General features: G+C 38.0%; 1 protein-coding gene across 3 annotated transcripts in view; it reads left to right on the top strand.

The window, feature by feature from the left end:
- Nucleotides 1-19,250, top strand: part of kif6 (kinesin family member 6) — a 130,382-nt gene that overhangs the window by 88,028 nt on the left and 23,104 nt on the right. The gene's annotated exons all lie outside the window — the stretch shown is intronic.

Here is a 19,250-nt window from a genome sequence, read left to right as displayed (position 1 = left end):
CTCTGTCTTGCAAACCTTCTTGATGATAGTGCATGCTAGTCTTGTGCAGGTCTAATTAATGAAACACTTAACAATCAATCAAATTGTAATATTAAAAAATCTGTCTACATTCAAACATAGGTTCCTTACTGGTTTTCAAGTTGAATGTTTCTTGAAAAAGGCATGTTTGATGGTGAAGGCCAGCCAGTCCAGTGGCAGTACCCATACCCTCTTTTTCATAGACATGCAGAAGCAGTGTGTAAGACTGGTGGAGGAGAACATGCCAAGATGCATGAAAACTGTGATTGAAACCAGGGTTATTCCACCAAATATTGATTTCTTATTCTCGTAAAAATATATGAATATATATAAAATATTAATATTTTATATAAATATAAAGAAATAGGAACTAGTTTCCTTTGCATTATTTGAGGTCTGAAAGCTCTGCATCTTTTTTTTTTGCTATTTCAGCCATTTCCCATTTTCTGCAAATAAATGCTCTAAATGATAATATATTTATTTGGAATCTGGGAGAAATGTTGTCTGTAGTTTATAGAATAAAACAATGTTTTCATTTTGCTCAAATATATACCTATAAATAGCAAAATCAGAGAAACTGATTGAAAGAAACTAGAAAGTTGTCTCTTCATTTTTTTCCAGAGATGTATATATTTTAGTCAAATTAAGCAGACTTACAGAGATTTTTGTAATATTTAGTGGTTCTAAACTCTTTTAAAATCTTTCTATAGGTTGGAAAAACTATTTTCTTTCCAAAGCTAGGGAGACCACCACCAGCCCACCAAAGTTATTAATAAGAGACCACTTAAAAATTATGAGATTCTTTGATTTTACCAAATCGAAAACCTCTGGAATATAATTAAAATGAAGATGAATGATCAAAGCCAGGAGTAAAGGCATAAAGTTATCCAAAAGCAGTGTGTAAGACTGCTGGAGGAGAACATGATGCCAAGATGCATGAAAAAACTGTGATTAAAACCCAGGGTTATTCCACCTAATATTGATTTCTGAACTCTTAAAATATATCAATCTTTTGAATATGAACTAAATGAATATAAATAAATAATACATATTAATACATTTAAAAATAAATCTTTCTATAGGTTGGAAAAAGTATTTTCTGTCCACCAGCCCAACAACCAAAGTCATTATCATGTTTGCTAACTTATTTAAGAAGTATTCATTAGCCATGAGAGGAAGTTTGCACTGTTTAATGACTTTTAACCAACCATATGGTGTTAAGTCTGAAGCTGGAACTCAAGGAGCTTGAAATGCTCCATAGTTCTGGTCTATCTGTTCGTGTTTTAAGTTGGATTGGAGCAAAAATCTGGACTGGTCTCAGTTTCGGACTGGTTTAAGATCCATAGTTCGTTGGCATTTCCCCAAATAATCCCTTCAGGGATCTTAGTTTTAAGACCGTACAAAAACTGGCTAATATTCCAGAGCTTGGGAAACCATCAACAGACCACCAAAGTACACTCAGTAAGATGTTCCGTACCGATAGCTACGGTAGCTTTCTCCAGACTGTTTTTACACAGTGATACGTGATCCGCTCCATTAACACCTGACACCAGCATGTAGCTCGTTCCAACAGCGGTGATGACAACAGCGAGAGAGAGCCAAAACACTGCAGCTTGAGTAATTGTCTGTACATCAACAAGTCTACCCCTCCTGTCTCACAGGTCAGCACATTTCATCAGGCCTGTACGGACAGTTAGCGCTTTTCTATCTCACGATTGCTTGGATTTAAAGTTTTGCCAGCTTGTTTTAATTCTATAGCCAGGGTATCTACAGATATTTAAAAAAGTCTTAAATTCTGTGGTATGCAAAAAAAATCTTAATTTCTTTTAAAGTATCTTTAGTTCATCTCCCAATTAAAAAAAAACATCCACAGATGTTTCAGGTGCGTTCAGTAATGGCTTTTAGCAAGTAGACAGCACGGTAGGCATGGGAGTTAGATTTTGCACTGGATCTTGTTTTTATTCTCCAAAAAAAAATCAAATTTTATTTGAATAAAGGTTCGTTTGAAAAATTAGTCAGAACATACACGAATTACATAATTTAACATAATTTAAAGCCATTAAACTATACTTAATTATATATTATATATTATAAGTTTGTATGCTTTTTGCCATTTTGTTGCCATGAGAGTGGTTTCCATTCATCAGTTTTTTTTAAATCTCTTTAAAAAAGTATTATTTTTAGTTTTACTATACCTGCAGATAACTTGACTAGCAGTCAGTCAGTCTACAGTGCAGTTTAATATTCAATATCAAGTAAAATATATTGATAATAAGTAGACCAACCACTGAAAAAAAAAAAAAAAAAAAATATATATATATATATATATATATATATATATAGTTGTTGAACATTTACTGTAACTATTGGACCAGTCAAATTTGGCATTGGCCAACTAAATCTTTCTAAAGTTGTTGTTTTCTAATTACAAGATTCAAAATTAAATAAATTTTAACATTGTGAGACTAGTAGTATTGGCACACAAACATTCTGACATCTGGGTTTAATTGAATGCAGTAATCGTAAGATTATCAAAAGCACTCAGCAGTGCTGAAAGACAATGATCATAGACCAGAATTCCTGTTTAAAAAAAAAAAAAGGACACTATTCAAGGAAAAAGTACCGCCCTTCAATTAAAAGAGCCAATCAGCTTGTTTTGTTTGCTGCGAGGGAAGGATGGTCAGCATGCTAGTGAGGAACCCACCTCTAAGTGGACATGTGTAGTAGCTATATGAAACAAATTAAAAATCACGTTTTTGTGCATTATGGAGCCTAACACTATTTTATTGTCCAGAACATGTCCAGAACATTTAAAAGCCCCCATATTTTATTCCTGGAAAAAGAGTTATTTTGACTGACCCTGTTTTATGGCCATTTTCTTAATAACATTTTGGTTTTATTTTAGCTAGCTAAAAAGCTAAATGTCCCAATCCACCTTAAATGGTGCAGCATGTCCTAAAGCTACATCACCTACTATTTTATGTGGAATGGAAAAGAAGCTAGCGGATAGCTAACTTTAGTTCTGTATTACTTGTATCTGTATTTGGGTAGTATATGGGGTGGAAAATTTTATTTTAAAGCAATACTATACTCTAAACCAGGGGTCGCAAGCAAGCATGAAACATCTTGCCCGTGAGGTTGTTTATTTTATTTTAATTTCTTCTTGAGTTTCGCTGCTTTGAGATCAACTGTTCTGCAATTGGGTTCAACAACCCTCTGGGCTGGAGAGCTACTAGTCTGTAGCGTTCCATCCCATTACACTTCATTTTACAAAACTGATTTTTTTTTTATTTAACTTAATTGCCGACCCCTGCTCTAAACTGGAAACTAAAGTCCACGTAGCGAAGTTGCAGAACTTCACTGGTTTTGCTAGCATTTTTTTTTATACAATGTATTGGGTTCTCAATGTAAAGAGTTATCCAATTTCTTGGGTGGAGGAATTCAACCACAAGGGTGACACCTGAAAAACAGAGTAGGTGTACAAATAAGAAATGTGATTGGGCCCAGACCGTAATGACCCCGTTCCAGTTTCAGTTTCAAAAATGTCCCAACCACACGTCTGCCAAACCTCTCTCAACAGCATAATTACTCATCATTCCCGGGCAGTCCTCAGTACATGCTGTTCACGTCAGCTGAGCCTCGCTCTCCTGGTGTTGGGTTGAGGTTCGGATCAGGTTCAGATGAAATGGAGCATCTTACCTCACAACATCGCTCTGACTTTTCCTGCTCATAGAGTCACGCTTGTGGCTTTCAGTGGGATTCGGTGGCATTCAGCTGCTGCACCAAGCAGAGCGCCAACAAAGACATCACACCCTGACACTCCACAAGCCCTGACGTCTCTTCAGTGTTATGCTTCGGTAGGGATACAGCTGGAGTCTGGAATTTTTATTGTGCCAGTAATCTCTTGGAGTTCGGGGAAATGCTTGGGTAGTGAAATTAACGCTAATGCTGACACAGCGTCACTAAGCGTAGATATAGCACAGAGGTACAGTAGCATCACAGTCCATAAAAATGAACATTTTATGCTTAGACACCTCTTGTTCTTGGTAATTGATAAATGTTCTAGTTAACGTATTAATTAGGTATAGTGGAATAAACAGTTGTCGCACATTTAACTAATGGACCAATCATATTTGGCATTGGCCAAATAACTCTTTCTAAAGTTGTTGTTGTTTTCTATTTACAAGATCGAAAAAGAAATAAATTATGACATTATGAGACTAGTTATGTTGCCACCCAAAGTGCCAGATATCTGGATTTAATTGAATTTAATTGCAGTAACTGTAAGAAGATGAATAGCACTCAGTAGTGCTGAAAGACATTAATCATAGATCAGAATTCCTGGATAAAAAAAAAAAAAAAAAAAAAATATATATATATATATATATATATATATATATATATATATATATATATATTTATATATTTACAGGGGTTGGACAATGAAACTGAAACACCTTGTTTCAGACCACAATAATTTATTGTCCCGACGGACAGTTCTGTTGGAAACAGGAGAGTTGAGGTGTCCCTTTCAGACAGCTTCCTCTTACAGCATCCACAGTTAATCCTGTTGGATGTGGTTTGTCCTTCTTGGTGGTATGCTGACATTACCGTGGATACCGTGGCTCTTGATACATCACAAAGACTTGCTGTCTTGGTCACAGATGTGCCAGCAAGACGTGCACCAACAATTTGTCCTCTTTTGAACTCTGGTATGTCACCCATAATGTTGTGTGCATTGCAATATTTTGAGTAAAACTGTGCTCTTACACTGCTAATTGAACCTTCACACTCTGCTCTTTCTGGTGCTGCAATGTGCATTTAATGAAGATTGGTCACCAGGCTGCTCCAATTTAGTTATTGATGGCGGGGTTGTGAGATTGATACCTGGGTGCTACTGTTGCGTCCAGGAGCCCTTATTCCTCATTGGCTGCCTACCACTCTGGGCACTAGTATGCCCTCTATATGTCAGAGACGTTAGTCCAAATACAGACATTACATAGATAGAATAAATACAGAAGACAACAGACAGTAAATACAATAAATACAATTATTTATGTGTGTTACTAAGGTGCAGCTATTACTGACTGTAATGAACATGTAATCAGTGATATATACGTAAGTGATTATGTGTATGGTGAAGAGTCCATTGTTAAGTACACTACCAAGCAAAAGTTTGGAAACACCATAAATTGATTGTTTTTTTTTTTTTTATTATTTTTGTCTGATTTATTTAATAACAAAAAAAGTTTTATATTTTAAATTCTTCAAAGTAGCACCTCTTGCTTAGACGACAGTTTTGCACATCTTGGCTGGATTTTCTCAGTCAGCTTTATGAGGTAGAGACACCTGAAATTCAGGCTTTCAGTTAACAGCTGTGCTGAACTCGTCAAGAGGCACTCGAAGTTGTAAAGTAGTGAAGAGGTAGAGTTGGTATACAGTGAATAGCTCTATTTGAGTAATGTTCTAATCCATATTATGAGAAGCAAGAAATACTCAACTAAGTAAAGACTTTAAAACAATACTTTAAGAAATGAAGGTCAGTCAATTTGAAACATTTCAAGAGCTTTGAAAGTGCGGTCTAAAGACCATCAAAACATTATGATGAAACTGGCTCTCATCAGGACCACTCCAGGAATGAAGGAGCAAGAGTTTCAGAGTTTTTGCAGAGGATACGTTAATCAGAGTTACCAGCCTCAGAAACTGCAAGTTAACAGCACTTAATTTGGTTTGTTTTTAACGTTTTTAAGTTACTACATGATTCCTTATGTGTTCCTAAATAGTCTGGATGACTTCAGTATTCATTTACAATGTAGGAAACAAAATAAAATAAGACTACCTTTATAAATGCTTTATAAATGGCTTACAATTAGTTTTTAATGGTTACTAATTAGGTTGTAATAATAATAATAATAATAATAATAATAATAATAATAATATATTAATATATAATATAACTGTGTTATAATAATCAGTTATAACACATACGTAGGAAGGGCAACAATGACCTGTTGTTTGCCAAATAGTGTACTCACAGCCATCTTTATTGTTAAACTTTAAATCTTGTCAGATATTCAACTTACTTTGTCTTCTCCATCTAACTCAAATTGCTTCTCTATATTTGATTACCAAAAAATCAAATATAAAAACATTAAAGCCAAGCCTTGTTGGGTAACACTTCACGATCCAGTTACAAAAGACTGGTTTGAGACGTTTTCTATATTAGTGTATACTGTACAGCCCTTCTAGACAAGCACTCATTTGCTGTGTCTGTATGTACTACCTTCACTGATTTCTGTGCTGTGCTGTGCTGTACTGTGCTGTGCTGTGCCGTGCTGTACTGTGCTGTGCTGTGCTGTACTGTGCCGTACTGTGCTGTACTGTGCTGTACTGTGCTGTGCTGTACTGTGCTGTGCTGTACTGTGCTGTGCTGTGCTGTGCTGTACTGTACTGTGCTGTGCTGTACTGTGCTGTACTGTACTGTGCTGTGCTGTGCTGTACTGTGCTGTGCTGTGCTGTGCTGTGCTGTACTGTACTGTGCTGTACTGTGCTGTGCTGTGCTGTACTGTACTGTGCTGTACTGTGCTGTGCTGTGCTGTACTGTGCTGTACTGTGCTGTACTGTGCTGTGCCGTACTGTGCTGTGCTGTACTGTGCTGTGCTGTACTGTGCTGTGCTGTGCTGTGCTGTGCTGTGCTGTGCTGTACTGTACTGTGCTGTGCTGTGGTAGTCAGATACTTCTCTGAGTCTTCTTCTGATAGATGATGAGCATCTATCTTCAGTGGCCACTGAAGTGAAGGGAGGCCGTGTGGAGCCTCTGCTGCCAGTGAGCTTTTATTGTTATTGGCTGGGATTTGGGTTGAGAACCCTGTCCTTTCGTATCCCCTCTCTCACTACGTTCCTCTGAACACGCGAGGACAAACACATCTGACGGAGCGTCCTATGATGTATGTGCTCAGCTGGACGAGGAGAAGCGAAGAGCCGCCGAGAAAGCCATCGGAGTCCCCGATAGACTTTCCAGATGTGTGGGGATTTATGGAGTCCTGTCCCACATACAGCATCTGCTATCCTCTTCGCTCATCTCCCCTTCTCCTCAGCCCATTCAGCCCCAGTGCTCCGGTCAATAGCTGTGGCCCACGCTGCTGGAAGAGCGGATCAGTCGTACGGAAGGATCCGGATGAGCATAAATACCATCCGCATGTTTGGGCCATTAGAGCTGTGTGTGTATGTCCCTTACTGACCACAATATTTTCCTTGGTTTGGTACAATTACTCATAGCTACGCTGTTTTTCTCCGTTTTTTAGCTGTTTTTCTCTGTTTTTTAGCTGTTTTTTTATATTGGGGGGGGTGGTTGTAAACACCTCCAAGGGATGTGCTTGGACTCTCTGTAGAGTCCATGTGTTCCTGCCTAGCAGTCGTTGCAGCTTTGCGTGTTTATTGTTGGTGGCTGAAACCCCAGACTCTGTACTTCCATCCAAATCCTCTCCTGGAGCATCATTGTGGTTTTGTATTGGAATTTGTCTATTGGATAAATGTTGTGAAGAACATGCAGGAATAGTATGTTGAGTTCATTAAGTGTCATTATTTCTTCAGTCACATGCTTGCAGAGTTTTAGTTCGTCTGAAAACACTTCATACATCTGGGATTAATTTGTAACAGTAAGACGATGAGTAGTACCCAGTACTGCTGAATGACAGTGATCATTGACCAGAGCTCCTTATTAAACAACACAGTTTCGCATATTTCTACTGAAAATCTTAAGCTGTAGCTTTTTATTTTGCTGCGTTTATCTGAAGTTGATTGGCGTCTGACTATGGCGAGTGGCTCAGTTCATTGGTGTACAGTTGTGACTCCATGTGTTCCCGCCTAGTCGTCGTTACAGCTTTGCGTGTTTATTGTTGGTGGCTGAAACTCTAGGCTTTGTACTGCCAACCAAATGCTCTCCTGGAGCATCACTGTGGTTTTGTATTGGAATTTGTCTGTTTGATAAATGTTGTGAAGAACATGCAGGAATAGTATGTTGAGTTCATTAAGTATCATTATTCCTTCATTCACACAATTGCAGAGTGTTATTAAAAAGCTGAAAACCCTTCAGACATCTATGATTAATTTAATACAGTAACAGTAAGATGATGAGGAGTATGACAGTTATCATTGGACAGAGCTCCTTATTAAAGGATAACTCCAGTGTAAAATTGACTTTTGGTGTAGTAAAACATGATAAAGAGTACTAACCTTTGTTAAATAACCCTCCTTCGCTCTCCCACAGCTTTCTGAGATCCAGATTTTTAGCAGTTTGCCCAAACATGATTTAGAATGGATGATATGGGGCATATTTTGTTCAGGCTCAAAGTAGCTCCACACCTCATTGGTAGAATCCAGAAAACGCTGACATTTAAAATAAGGCATTAAGAACTTTAAAAGTGCACAAGAAGCTTGTTAAAAACCACTGTAGCATAAAAACCCTGTTGCATAAGCTAATCTTAGGGCAAAGTCATGACTAGTAGAGTAATGGCGGTGGTTTTTAATAAGCTTCTTGTGCACTTTTTAAGTTATTAATGCCTCGTTTTAAATATCAGGGCTCTCCGGATTCTACCAATGAGGTCTGGAGCTACTTTGAGCTGGATAACGATGTAAAAAGCATTACTCTTTATCGTGTTTTACTACACCAAAGGTTTTACACCAGAGATCTCATTTAAACGTAGTTTTACACATTTCTACTAAAAATCTTAAACTGTACCTTTTTATCATGCTGCGTTAAACTAATCAAATCAAATCAAATTTATTTGTATAGTGCTTTTTACAACTGATGTTGTCGCAAAGCAGCTTTACTGAAAACACCAAGCATAAAATACAGAAAAGCCCAGGAAGCCCAGAGACAAGGAAAAAATACCCACAGAGAAGGAGGAGGAAGAAACCTTGGGATGGATGGCTGGATGGATGGATGGAGGGATGGAGGGATTGATCGATGATTGGATAGATTGATCAATGGATGGATTTATCAATGGACACGTTGCAAAAACAGGATGATGGGGAAGTCTGAATTCCAAAAACTTCCATCAGTCTGGCCGGTATCGGCTCAGAAAGGTGGTCAGTCATTAACTTGGTGGAAGGCAGAGAGATGGGATTATTTTCAACTGGATTTATGAAGAACAGAAATGTAAAGCATTATCAGAGTGTGATTTTTATCTAATGACTCCGGCAGATCTGAATCTGAATAAAACAGACTAACTAAAGGGAGAGAGCCATCCACCCACTCCACCGTCCACAAACCTGACTCAACAACAGCACCAGCACCTCAGTTCACCACAATTCCCAATGTCCATACATACACAAAATAAGCATGTTTATCTCTTTAGCTGATTGGCGTCTGACTAAGGCGAGTGATTCAGTGCATTGGTGTGCAGTTGTGACTCCATGTGTTTATTGTTGGTGGCTGAAACTCTAGGCTTTGTACTGCCGACCAAATCCACTCCTGGAGCATCACTGTGGTTTTGTATTGGAATTTATCTATTGGATAAATGTTGTCTAGAGCAAGAAAAAATAGTAAGAATAGTACTTTGAGTGTATCATTATTCTGTCACACACACACACTTCTAGAGCGTTAGTTTGTCTGAAAGCACTTCAAAAGCATTGACTGTACTATTTTATACTGTTCTGACTGAGCTGCATTTCTCATGGCCACCAGAAAAGAGAGAGAAACATGAAGTGATGATGTTGGTCGCTGTCCCAAAACGTCAGACTCTGGTGGTTTGTGTCGTGATTTTGTGAATTAGGGTGACTGCGGACACAGAGGATCCGAGCAGAAGAGCATAGTTGTGGGCAAGGCGGCGCCTCTGTTTTCATGTGTGCAATTATTAGTGATGAATCATGTGCTGCTCACCATCCTAGTGTTTACCACTAGCCTAGTCTACCACCAGGCCTCACGTCTGGCTCAATATTAATATAGTGTATTATTTGTGTTTAAATTTCATATAAACGCTGTGTAACAAAATATGTTCAGGATTTATTCTTAATGAACACATTATTTCACATATAAACTTCACTTTAAAGTACTTTTTTGTACTTTTATACATTTTTCTTTGATGTGGGAGGTGAGTTTTTGCCATGTCTGTAGTGCTGCCTGGTTAAGTATACTGTCGATACTGTCAGAAAATTAAAAGGTATCTTTAAAACAGAACAATTCAAGACAGGAAATACTTTGAAGTAGTATACAATTTTATTTCAATTTTTTTCCCATTTTCTCCCTAATTTACAAGGTCAATTACCCAACCCCCTATATCACTAATGATGCCTCAACATCAGGAGGGTGAAGACTCCTCCGATACATGTGAAGTCAGACTCCGACTCTTTTTAAACTGCGTCTGATGCAGCATTACCAAGCAGCATCACAGCGCTATCGCTCGGAGGAAAGCGCAGCGACTCGGTTCTAATACATCGGCTCACAGACGCAGCCTTGTGCTGATCAGCATCACCCATTGGAGTGATGAGATGAAAGAACGCCATCTACTGGACCCACCCAGAGACAGGGCTTTGGTAGCTGATGGCAAGCAACATGAACAGGATTCAAACCGGCGATCTCCTGATCATAGTGGCAGCGCCTTAGTCCGCTGGACCACTGTTTTTTTAATCTTATGAATATTTTTAAGGACTCTTTGCTATCTTACACCCCGCGCCATTAACATAGTGTCAGAGTTTAGTAATAAATCTACGCTGATGGGTGTAGTGGTCTGGAAGTGAGGTGTGTTCAGGTACATTTCTGGTGTGCTTTGCTATTTTGTGGCGGAAAAAACAAGTGCGCCACTGACCGAATAAAACCTAGACAACAGTTAGTCGTCAGAGTCCATTCCTATAGGTGCTGCTGGTGTATCTTTATAGCATGAAAGCTTAGGTCAGTTTCCTCTGCTGAGACGCACAAAGCACTGTGCTGTTAAGATACCAATGCACCAAAGTCAGAGCGCACAAAGCTCTTAAAGTGAATGACAAGTGACACACTATTTGGTTTACTTCACGTTACATCCAAAATTAACCACACCCATGATTAATTAAGAGAATTAGTTTATGCCTTTTGTGTGTTTGAAGCTGCACAAGGCGTATTTTTTGTGCCCTCACAATACCAAAGACACATCGACGCACCCTAAATCCAACTGTGCGATCCACAATTGACCAGTGCACTATAGATCACTAAAATAAGGTCCCTAAAGGCACAGTATCCTGATAATGGCCCACCTACATAAGCCTCAGGAAACCATAGACAGCTGATAGAAAACAAGTCAATGACATATTATAGCCTGGTCTAGCCAAGCTTAGCTTGAGATCAAGTTGAGATCCAAGTTTGAAATATCCATCGAAAAATAAGAACATAGTAGAAGAGGTTATTAATACAAGGTTTAAGGTTTAACTAAGCTGTTTATCATGTTCCCTGAGATGAAAATAGCTCTACTTCTGGCAGAAAAAGCTCAGCCACATGGGAAACCTGTCAGAAACCTGTCAGGAAAAGTGCAGCAACAGCACAAATCCAGAATATGTTTTGGATGTAACCTGATCATTTGCTTTTGCCCAAAAGCAGTAAATCCTCCATTTAGATGCTAAATGGAGCCTTTATCATAATACTTATACCCGTTTGATGATCCAGATTTGTGGAGAAGATGGCTTGGACACGATGGGATGGACCATTTAAGAGCGCTGGGATGGAGGATATTTTTCAGGCATTTACTGTAGAGTGCATCATTTAGCAAGGCCCATTTGCAGCTTCAGAAGATTTACTTACTTAAAGGAACACTTTGCTCAGAAAAGCTAATAGTGAAAACAGAAGATAAGACCTGATTGAGATCAGATTAAGATCAGTATTCCCATCTCTGTATTCACATTTCTGCTGAGATTATTTTAGTAGAAAGTTTGTGTTTTTGCACCCACTTTTCCTGTTTGCTGGTGGTTCAGATCTATGGATTTAGAGCAGGGGTGTCCAAACTACGGCCCGCGGGCCATTTGCGACCCGTTTCCTTTTTTGGAGCGGCCCGCAAGGTATTTTAGAAATAAAATGAAAGTTGGCCCGCTGTTAAGCAGGTTTTTATAATGTGAGATTCAAAGTTTGAACACTAGGAGTCAGAAACGGGCCAAAGAGTCTAAAAGCGGAGAGGGTGCACATTTCTGGGCCAGAAAAACGGGGCAAAAGAGTCTAGAAGCAGAGAGGGTGCGCATTTCTAGTGCAGAAAAACAGGGCAAAAAGGTCTAAAAGCGGAGAGAGTGCGCATTTTTAGCGCAGAAAATCGGGCCAAAGAGTCTAAAAGCGGAGAGGGTGCGCATTTCTAGCACAGAAAAAGGGCCAAAGAGTCTAAAAGCAGAGAGAGTGCGCATTTCTAGCGCAGAAAAACGGGCCAAAGAGTCTAAAAGCGGAGAGGGTGCGCATTTCTAGTGCAGAAAAACGGGGCAAAAGAGTCTAAAAGCGGAGAGGGTGCGCATTTCTAGCACATAAAAAGGGCCAAAGAGTCTAAAAGCAGAGAGAGTGCGCATTTCTAGCGCAGAAAAACGGGCCAAAGAGTCTAAAAGCGGAGAGGGTGCGCATTTCTAGTGCAGAAAAACGGGGCAAAAGAGTCTAAAAGCGGAGAGGGTGCGCATTTCTAGCACATAAAAAGGGCCAAAGAGTCTAAAAGCAGAGAGAGTGCGCATTTCTAGCGCAGAAAAACGGGCCAAAGAGTCTAAAAGCGGAGAGGGTGCGCATTTCTGGCGCAGAAAAACAGGGCAAAAAGGTCTGAAAGCGGAGAGAGTGCCCATTTCTAGCGCAGAAAAACGGGCCAAAGAGTCTAAAAGCAGAGAGAGTGCGCATTTCTAGTGCAGAAAAACGGGGCAAAAGAGTCTAAAAGTGGAGAGGGTGCGCATTTCTAGCACAGAAAAAGGGCCAAAGAGTCTAAAAGCAGAGAGAGTGCGCATTTCTAGCGCAGAAAAACGGGCCAAAGAGTCTAAAAGCGGAGAGGGTGCGCATTTCTGGCGCAGAAAAAAGGGGCAAAAAGGTCTGAAAGCGGAGAGAGTGCGCATTTCTAGCGCAGAAAAACGGGCCAAGGAGTCTAAAAGCGGAGAGAGTGCCCATTTCTAGCGCAGAAAAACAGAGTCTGAAAGTTGCCGTAGTTAAGGAGTTTTAGATTAAGAGACATCATGAAATTAAACATCAATTTGAAAAATCTTAGTTCACACAAATGTATTATTTAAAGTGGTATATTTCATTATTTGTTTTATTACAGAGTGTGGCCTGTGACTTCAAATATCTTTCTCCATCTGGCCCCCAACAAAAAAAAGTTTGGACACCCCTGATTTAGAGTAAAGTTCAGGTACTGTAGAAAGGAACTGTAAGAACCATTCCAACAGCTTTAGCATGCTTCAGTTTCATTAATTACTTCATGGTGGATTCTCACTTTTTGGATCCCTATCTTGTATGCGAAGCCAACTTCTTTAAGCATCTGGTTCTTGACTGACTGCAGTGTGGTTGCTTCTAGAATCTGCTGATATTTAGAAGAATCAATTCTTCTATCCTAATTTTTTTCCCTGTCTGTAGTGAAATTTAAATTTCTTATAGTTTCTGGATGATTTCCTTTTTTTTCTTCTTCTAATTTTTACCTTTTTCTCCCAATTTTACATAGCCAATTACCCAACCCACTCATTAGGACAAATAATGAGACATTGTTAAGCGCCTAATTTGTGTTCATTAAAATAAAGGGTTTTATATTATTTTAAGGAACACAAATTAGGCGATTATTAATGTCTTATTTGCTTAATAAAGCCTTAATTAGACATTTGTGAATGATTAATTCACAACTTATTAGGCTTTATTCTGTGTAAGTGTCATTGGTGATTAATTCGTGGTCTGTGATTGATTAAATATTTATTTAGTTCTTTTTAGTGTCTAATTAGTGATGAACAGAACCTCACTTTAGAATATGGTTCACATCTTGATCTATTAGTGGGTTATTAACCCCTTATTAACTCAATAAAATCCAACACAGCCATAAACTCACATAGATCAAACTGCGGCCAATTATAATAACACTAATAACATGTAGAATTAGCTAATAGTTAATGCTTAATAATCTGCTAACATAACTGTTTATTGTGCAATATAAGATCTAATACAGCCATTATTAATCATTTCCACATAACAGACCCCTAATAAAGCACCAATAACACCTATAGCACAGATAAAGCCTAATAAGTAGTAAATATATCATTTACAAATTATTTGCTTTATTAAGCAAATAATAAGACATTATTAAGCGCCTAATTTGTGTTCCTTAAAATAAAGGGTTTTATTTTAAGGAACACAAATTAGGCGTTTATTAATGTCTTATTTGCTTAATAAAGCCTTAATTAGACCTTTTTAAATTATTTATTCACTACTTATTAGTGTTAGTGTTGTTGGTGCTTAATTAGGGGTCTGTGATTGAATAAATATTTATTTTGTTCTTTTTAGTGTCTAATTAGTAATGAACAGAACCTCACTTTAGAATATGGTGCACATATTGGTCTATTAGTGACTTATTAACCCCTTATTAACTCAATATATATAAACTCAAGCACAGCCATAACCTTACCAAACTCACATAGATCAAACTGCTGCCAGTTATAATAACACTAATAACATGTAGAATTAACTACTAGTTAATGCTTAATAATCTGCTAACATAACTGTTTATAGTGCACTATAAGAACTAATACAGCCATTATTAATCATGTCCACATAATAGACCCCTAATTAAGCACCAATAACACTTAAAGCACAGAATAAAGCCTAATAAGTAATGAATAAATCATTTACAAATGTCTAATTAAGGCTTTATTAAGCAAATAATAAGACATTATTAAGCGCCTAATTTGTGTTCATTAAAATAAAGGGGAACATTTTGTTTTAAGGAACACAAATTAGGTGCTTATTAATGTCTTATTAATTGCTTAATAAAGCCTTAATTAGACCTTTTTAAATTATTTATTCACTACTTATTAGTGTTAGTGTTGTTGGTGCTTAATTAGGGGTCTGTGATTGAATAAATATTTATTTAGTTCTTTTTAGTGTCTAATTAGTGATGAACAGAACCTCACTTTAGAATATGGTTCACATCTTGGTCTATTAGTGGGTTATTAAGCCCTTATTAACTCAATAAAATCCAACACAGCCATAACCTTACCATAAACTCACATAGATCAAACCCCGGGCTAATTATAATAACACTAATAACATGTAGAATTAACTACTAGTTAATGCTTAATAATCTGCTAACATAACTGTTTATTGTGCACTATAAAAACTAATACAGCCATTATTAATCATGTCCACATAACAGACCCCTAATTAAGCACCAATAACACTTATAGCACAGAATAAAGCCTAATAAGTAGTGAATAAATCATTTACAAATGTCTAATTAAGGCTTTATTAAGCAAATAATAAGACTATAATTAATGAGACCTAATATGTGTTCCTTAAAAAAGTGTTACCCCACACTCATTAATCATAGAACTGCATAGAAGTGCTCCTCTATGATCAGTGGAGCTTATGAAATAGATATGTGGGTGTGGAAACAAGGAGATCATAATGGTCATCATGTTATGCTTGCATGTGAGTGATTGATGACTCTAGATCTGCACCACCGACCTAAAATAACCTTCTGAGACTCCGCTTTCATACACAAAAATACGTTGTGGGCTTACATTCCTTATTGATCTCTTTCCCGATTTTTTGAAATGCATACATGTTGGGGAACTCAAGGACATCTTTTGCTCTGACCATGATTTTATGCTGCCGATTGCGTATATGCTCCAGCAGCCCACAGGAATCTCAGAATAACTGTCAAGGCTCTTTTCTGGAAACCAGGCATTTTCAGATATGGAAACATCTTGTGACACATGCACGGGTTTGGAATTAATCTGGGTAACATGATGCTGAGGGCCTTGCGTTTACTGGAAAAGGAAAACGGCTGGATCTGCAGGAGGCCTTTGTGGCACAAGTGGCACACTCCATTCCTGTCCTCCTCCTGGATTATAAATTCCTGTGGAATTTATGTACGAGTCGTACGGAACTGGTGCTTGAGTAATGTGAATGGCAGACACTAGCCTGATTGGAACAGGCACCGTGCTGCAGTGAACCATGTGGGATCACTTTACTCCAAAACACCAGCTTTAGTGCCACCAGGACCTAAACCATGCTTCCATCCTTTCTCTCTTCTATTGCTAATGCTACTTCTATTGCTTTTGCTTGTGTATGATATTATAAAAATCTATTAAGAGATGGTTTAACTTGACCTAGTTTGGGAGAAGTGGAATGATTTTGACATGCTGTGTCGCTTAATTCCATTAGAGTGGCGTGAAAAATTTGTTTTTGCTTTTTTGTCATACTGGTATTTTTTTAAGATTCTCAAACAAACTTTAATATCAGACAAAGATAACCTAACTTAATATAAAAAGCACTTTCTAAATGATGATTTTGTTCATTATTAAAGGGAAAAAAGGTCCAAACCAATCTAGCCCTGTGTGAAAATGTGTTTACCCCTTAAACTTGTTTAACTCCTCTCAGCACAGCAAACTAAAGACTCTTTTTCATTCTGGCCACCCTGGTCACTCAATGAACACATCCTCCGATATGCCCTATTAATAATAGTTTTATAGTTTTACCATATTCTGCACTAATAGTATATTTACTGTCCACTGTTTACATTGTTACAATTTGCACTGCTAAATGAATAACTGCGTACTTGCACATTCTGTTATCGCTGACATCATTCGTATTTTTGATATGCACAGCAACTGGTGTTCATTGTTGTTTTACTGTGTTTACTGCACGACCTCCATTACACACACACTAAAAAAGACTCTACTTTTATACTTTATTTTATTATTTTTATTGCATCTATCGATCTATTGATCTATCTATCTAAACCTAATAGCTTGGTTATGCCACCCTTGGCGACAACAACTGCAATCAAGCTTTACCAATAACTGGCAAGGAGTCTTTTACATCTCTGTGGAGGAGTTTTGGTCCACTCTTCTTCACAGAATAGTTTTAATTCAGCCATATTGGAGGATTTTAGAAAATGAACAGCTTGTTTAAGATCATTCACAGCATCTCAATCAGACTTTGACTAGTCCACTCCAAAGGTTGACTTGTTTGTGAGTTTTGGGTCATTGTCGTGCTGCAGAACCCAAGTACGCCTGAGCTTGAGGTCATGAACAGATGGCTGGATATTGTCTGATAAACAGCAGAATTCCTGGTTTCGTCTATTACAGAAAGTTGTCCAGACCCTGAAGCAAAAACTGCAAAAACAAAAGAAATCTGTGAGGGGGCAAATACTTTTTCACGCCACTGTATATGTTAGTTACATTAGCTTTATAGCTCCAGTGCAAAACCATTGAAGAAAAATGTCAAGAATCTATTATACTGACATGGCAAAAGTCATGGCACAGCAGTATATAAATTGATCTTGAAGTGTTAGCTTTGGGGGCTGCTTGAAAACTCTCACACCTGTGTACAGTACGTTGTGAGGTGCTATCTTGTAAGGGCTCGACTAGCATACTTTTGGCAAGGTGGCATATACAGTATTATTGGAGTTTAGGTGTCTGATAGGATTGGATTGTACAGAGATTTAATATTTCTCCATCCACAGTGGACAGTGCAGTGGATGATAGTGATTGTGACCGGCAGTGTCTTGCTAGAATTGCCCACATGCAAATGCAAACAGACAAGAGACGTTAGTATGTGTCACACCTTACTTGTAGGTGAGGGTAGTTGTGCCGAAAAAAGATTGTGGGTTGTATGAAAAAAAAACTGCAGTAGCACATCCAGTGCAAGTGAATTTATTTGTGAAGGTGCACAAAACTGGCAAAATACCAAAAGAAAACAAAAAGAAAAAAAAAAAAATAAACAAAACAAAATCTATTTACAAAAATTTACACAAGGAATCAACATATTCCTCAAGTCTATAACATTGGTTCATACAACAACCAACCGTACCTTATCTCCACCAACCATCATATATCATTCTCTATCAATCATGAAATGAGGCCTTAAATAGGCCACCACTGGTCTACCCAACCCAGCCAAAACCAACATATTTTCCACTTTAGGGGGATACAATTATAAACAAAACAAACAATAAATCAAATAAACATACAATGGAAAATTAAATTCTCAAAATAATCATAATGCATTCTATAGGCCACTATCCAATGAAATAAACATGAAAATAAGAAAAGAAAAGAATAATTAAAATATTTTTAACCCCAAAGAACCCCCTCAAAAATGGTATGGCCCAAAATAGGCCCAGTGAGCATGCCTCAATTTTGCTCAGTCCCTATATAAGGGCAGCTAAAACAATGATTTGGCCCTTTGCCAGACCTGGAAGAGAGTGCCGGTGAGTGTTTGAATGTGAATGTGAATTGTACCGGCAGCTATTTAAAACAGAAATGTGTGTCCCAGTAGCATACTTTTAAACTGTAAAATATGTGAAATGTCCCAAGCTAGCAAAATGTTTAACTTTTTAAAGGGGAATTAGTATTAACTGGAAAAAATAGTTGAGTAGATGTGTATGCACTGAGAAGAGACAGAACAGGACTGGAAACTCATTTGTTTGTTCTCTCACAGTATTTTTTTTTTTATTTGTAGCAGTACAAACATTTCTTAGATTGTTGTGCCACAAAATTATCCAGCAACAAATTATGCAACATCATCAGCTACACCAATCAAGCAGAACATTATGACCACCTCCTTGCTTCTACACACATCCATTTTTTTCAGCTCCACTGAGTATTAAGGAAAACTTTATAGTTCTATAATTACAGACTGTAGTGGTGGCTCCAGTCCTTGCAGTGGAATTGTTGCATATTAGAGAACTTGGGGCCACCCTTCGGAAGTTTTAGCCAACAGTGACCTGCTTTTAGTGTATAACTAATGATGAAATTGTGAGTCTTCCTGAGAAAAAAAACATCTATCTAATGCCATAAATCTTCTCAGACCCACTGTAAGTGCTCAGCCTCACCTCAGTAATGCACATCTCACCACTCACAGGACACTCAGCCCTGCATTTGGTGATCATCTGTCTGACAGTGACTGACTGTAGAGAGCTCTGTAGTTCTGTAGTGTATAGAATGGGTTCTTCTTATGGTTCTTCTTCTCCAGACCTTCATCTGCCTCCTATGCTTTCTCATTCTGTCAGCGTAGGCAGGTCAGGCAGGGTTCAAACCACTCAGCGGTTC

This window comes from Astyanax mexicanus, chromosome 14 (genome assembly GCF_023375975.1).
Source record: "Astyanax mexicanus isolate ESR-SI-001 chromosome 14, AstMex3_surface, whole genome shotgun sequence".
NCBI lineage: Eukaryota > Metazoa > Chordata > Actinopteri > Characiformes > Acestrorhamphidae > Astyanax > Astyanax mexicanus.
The sequence above is the reverse complement of the archived record's forward strand: the minus strand, read 5'-3'. Positions and strand labels throughout refer to the sequence as shown.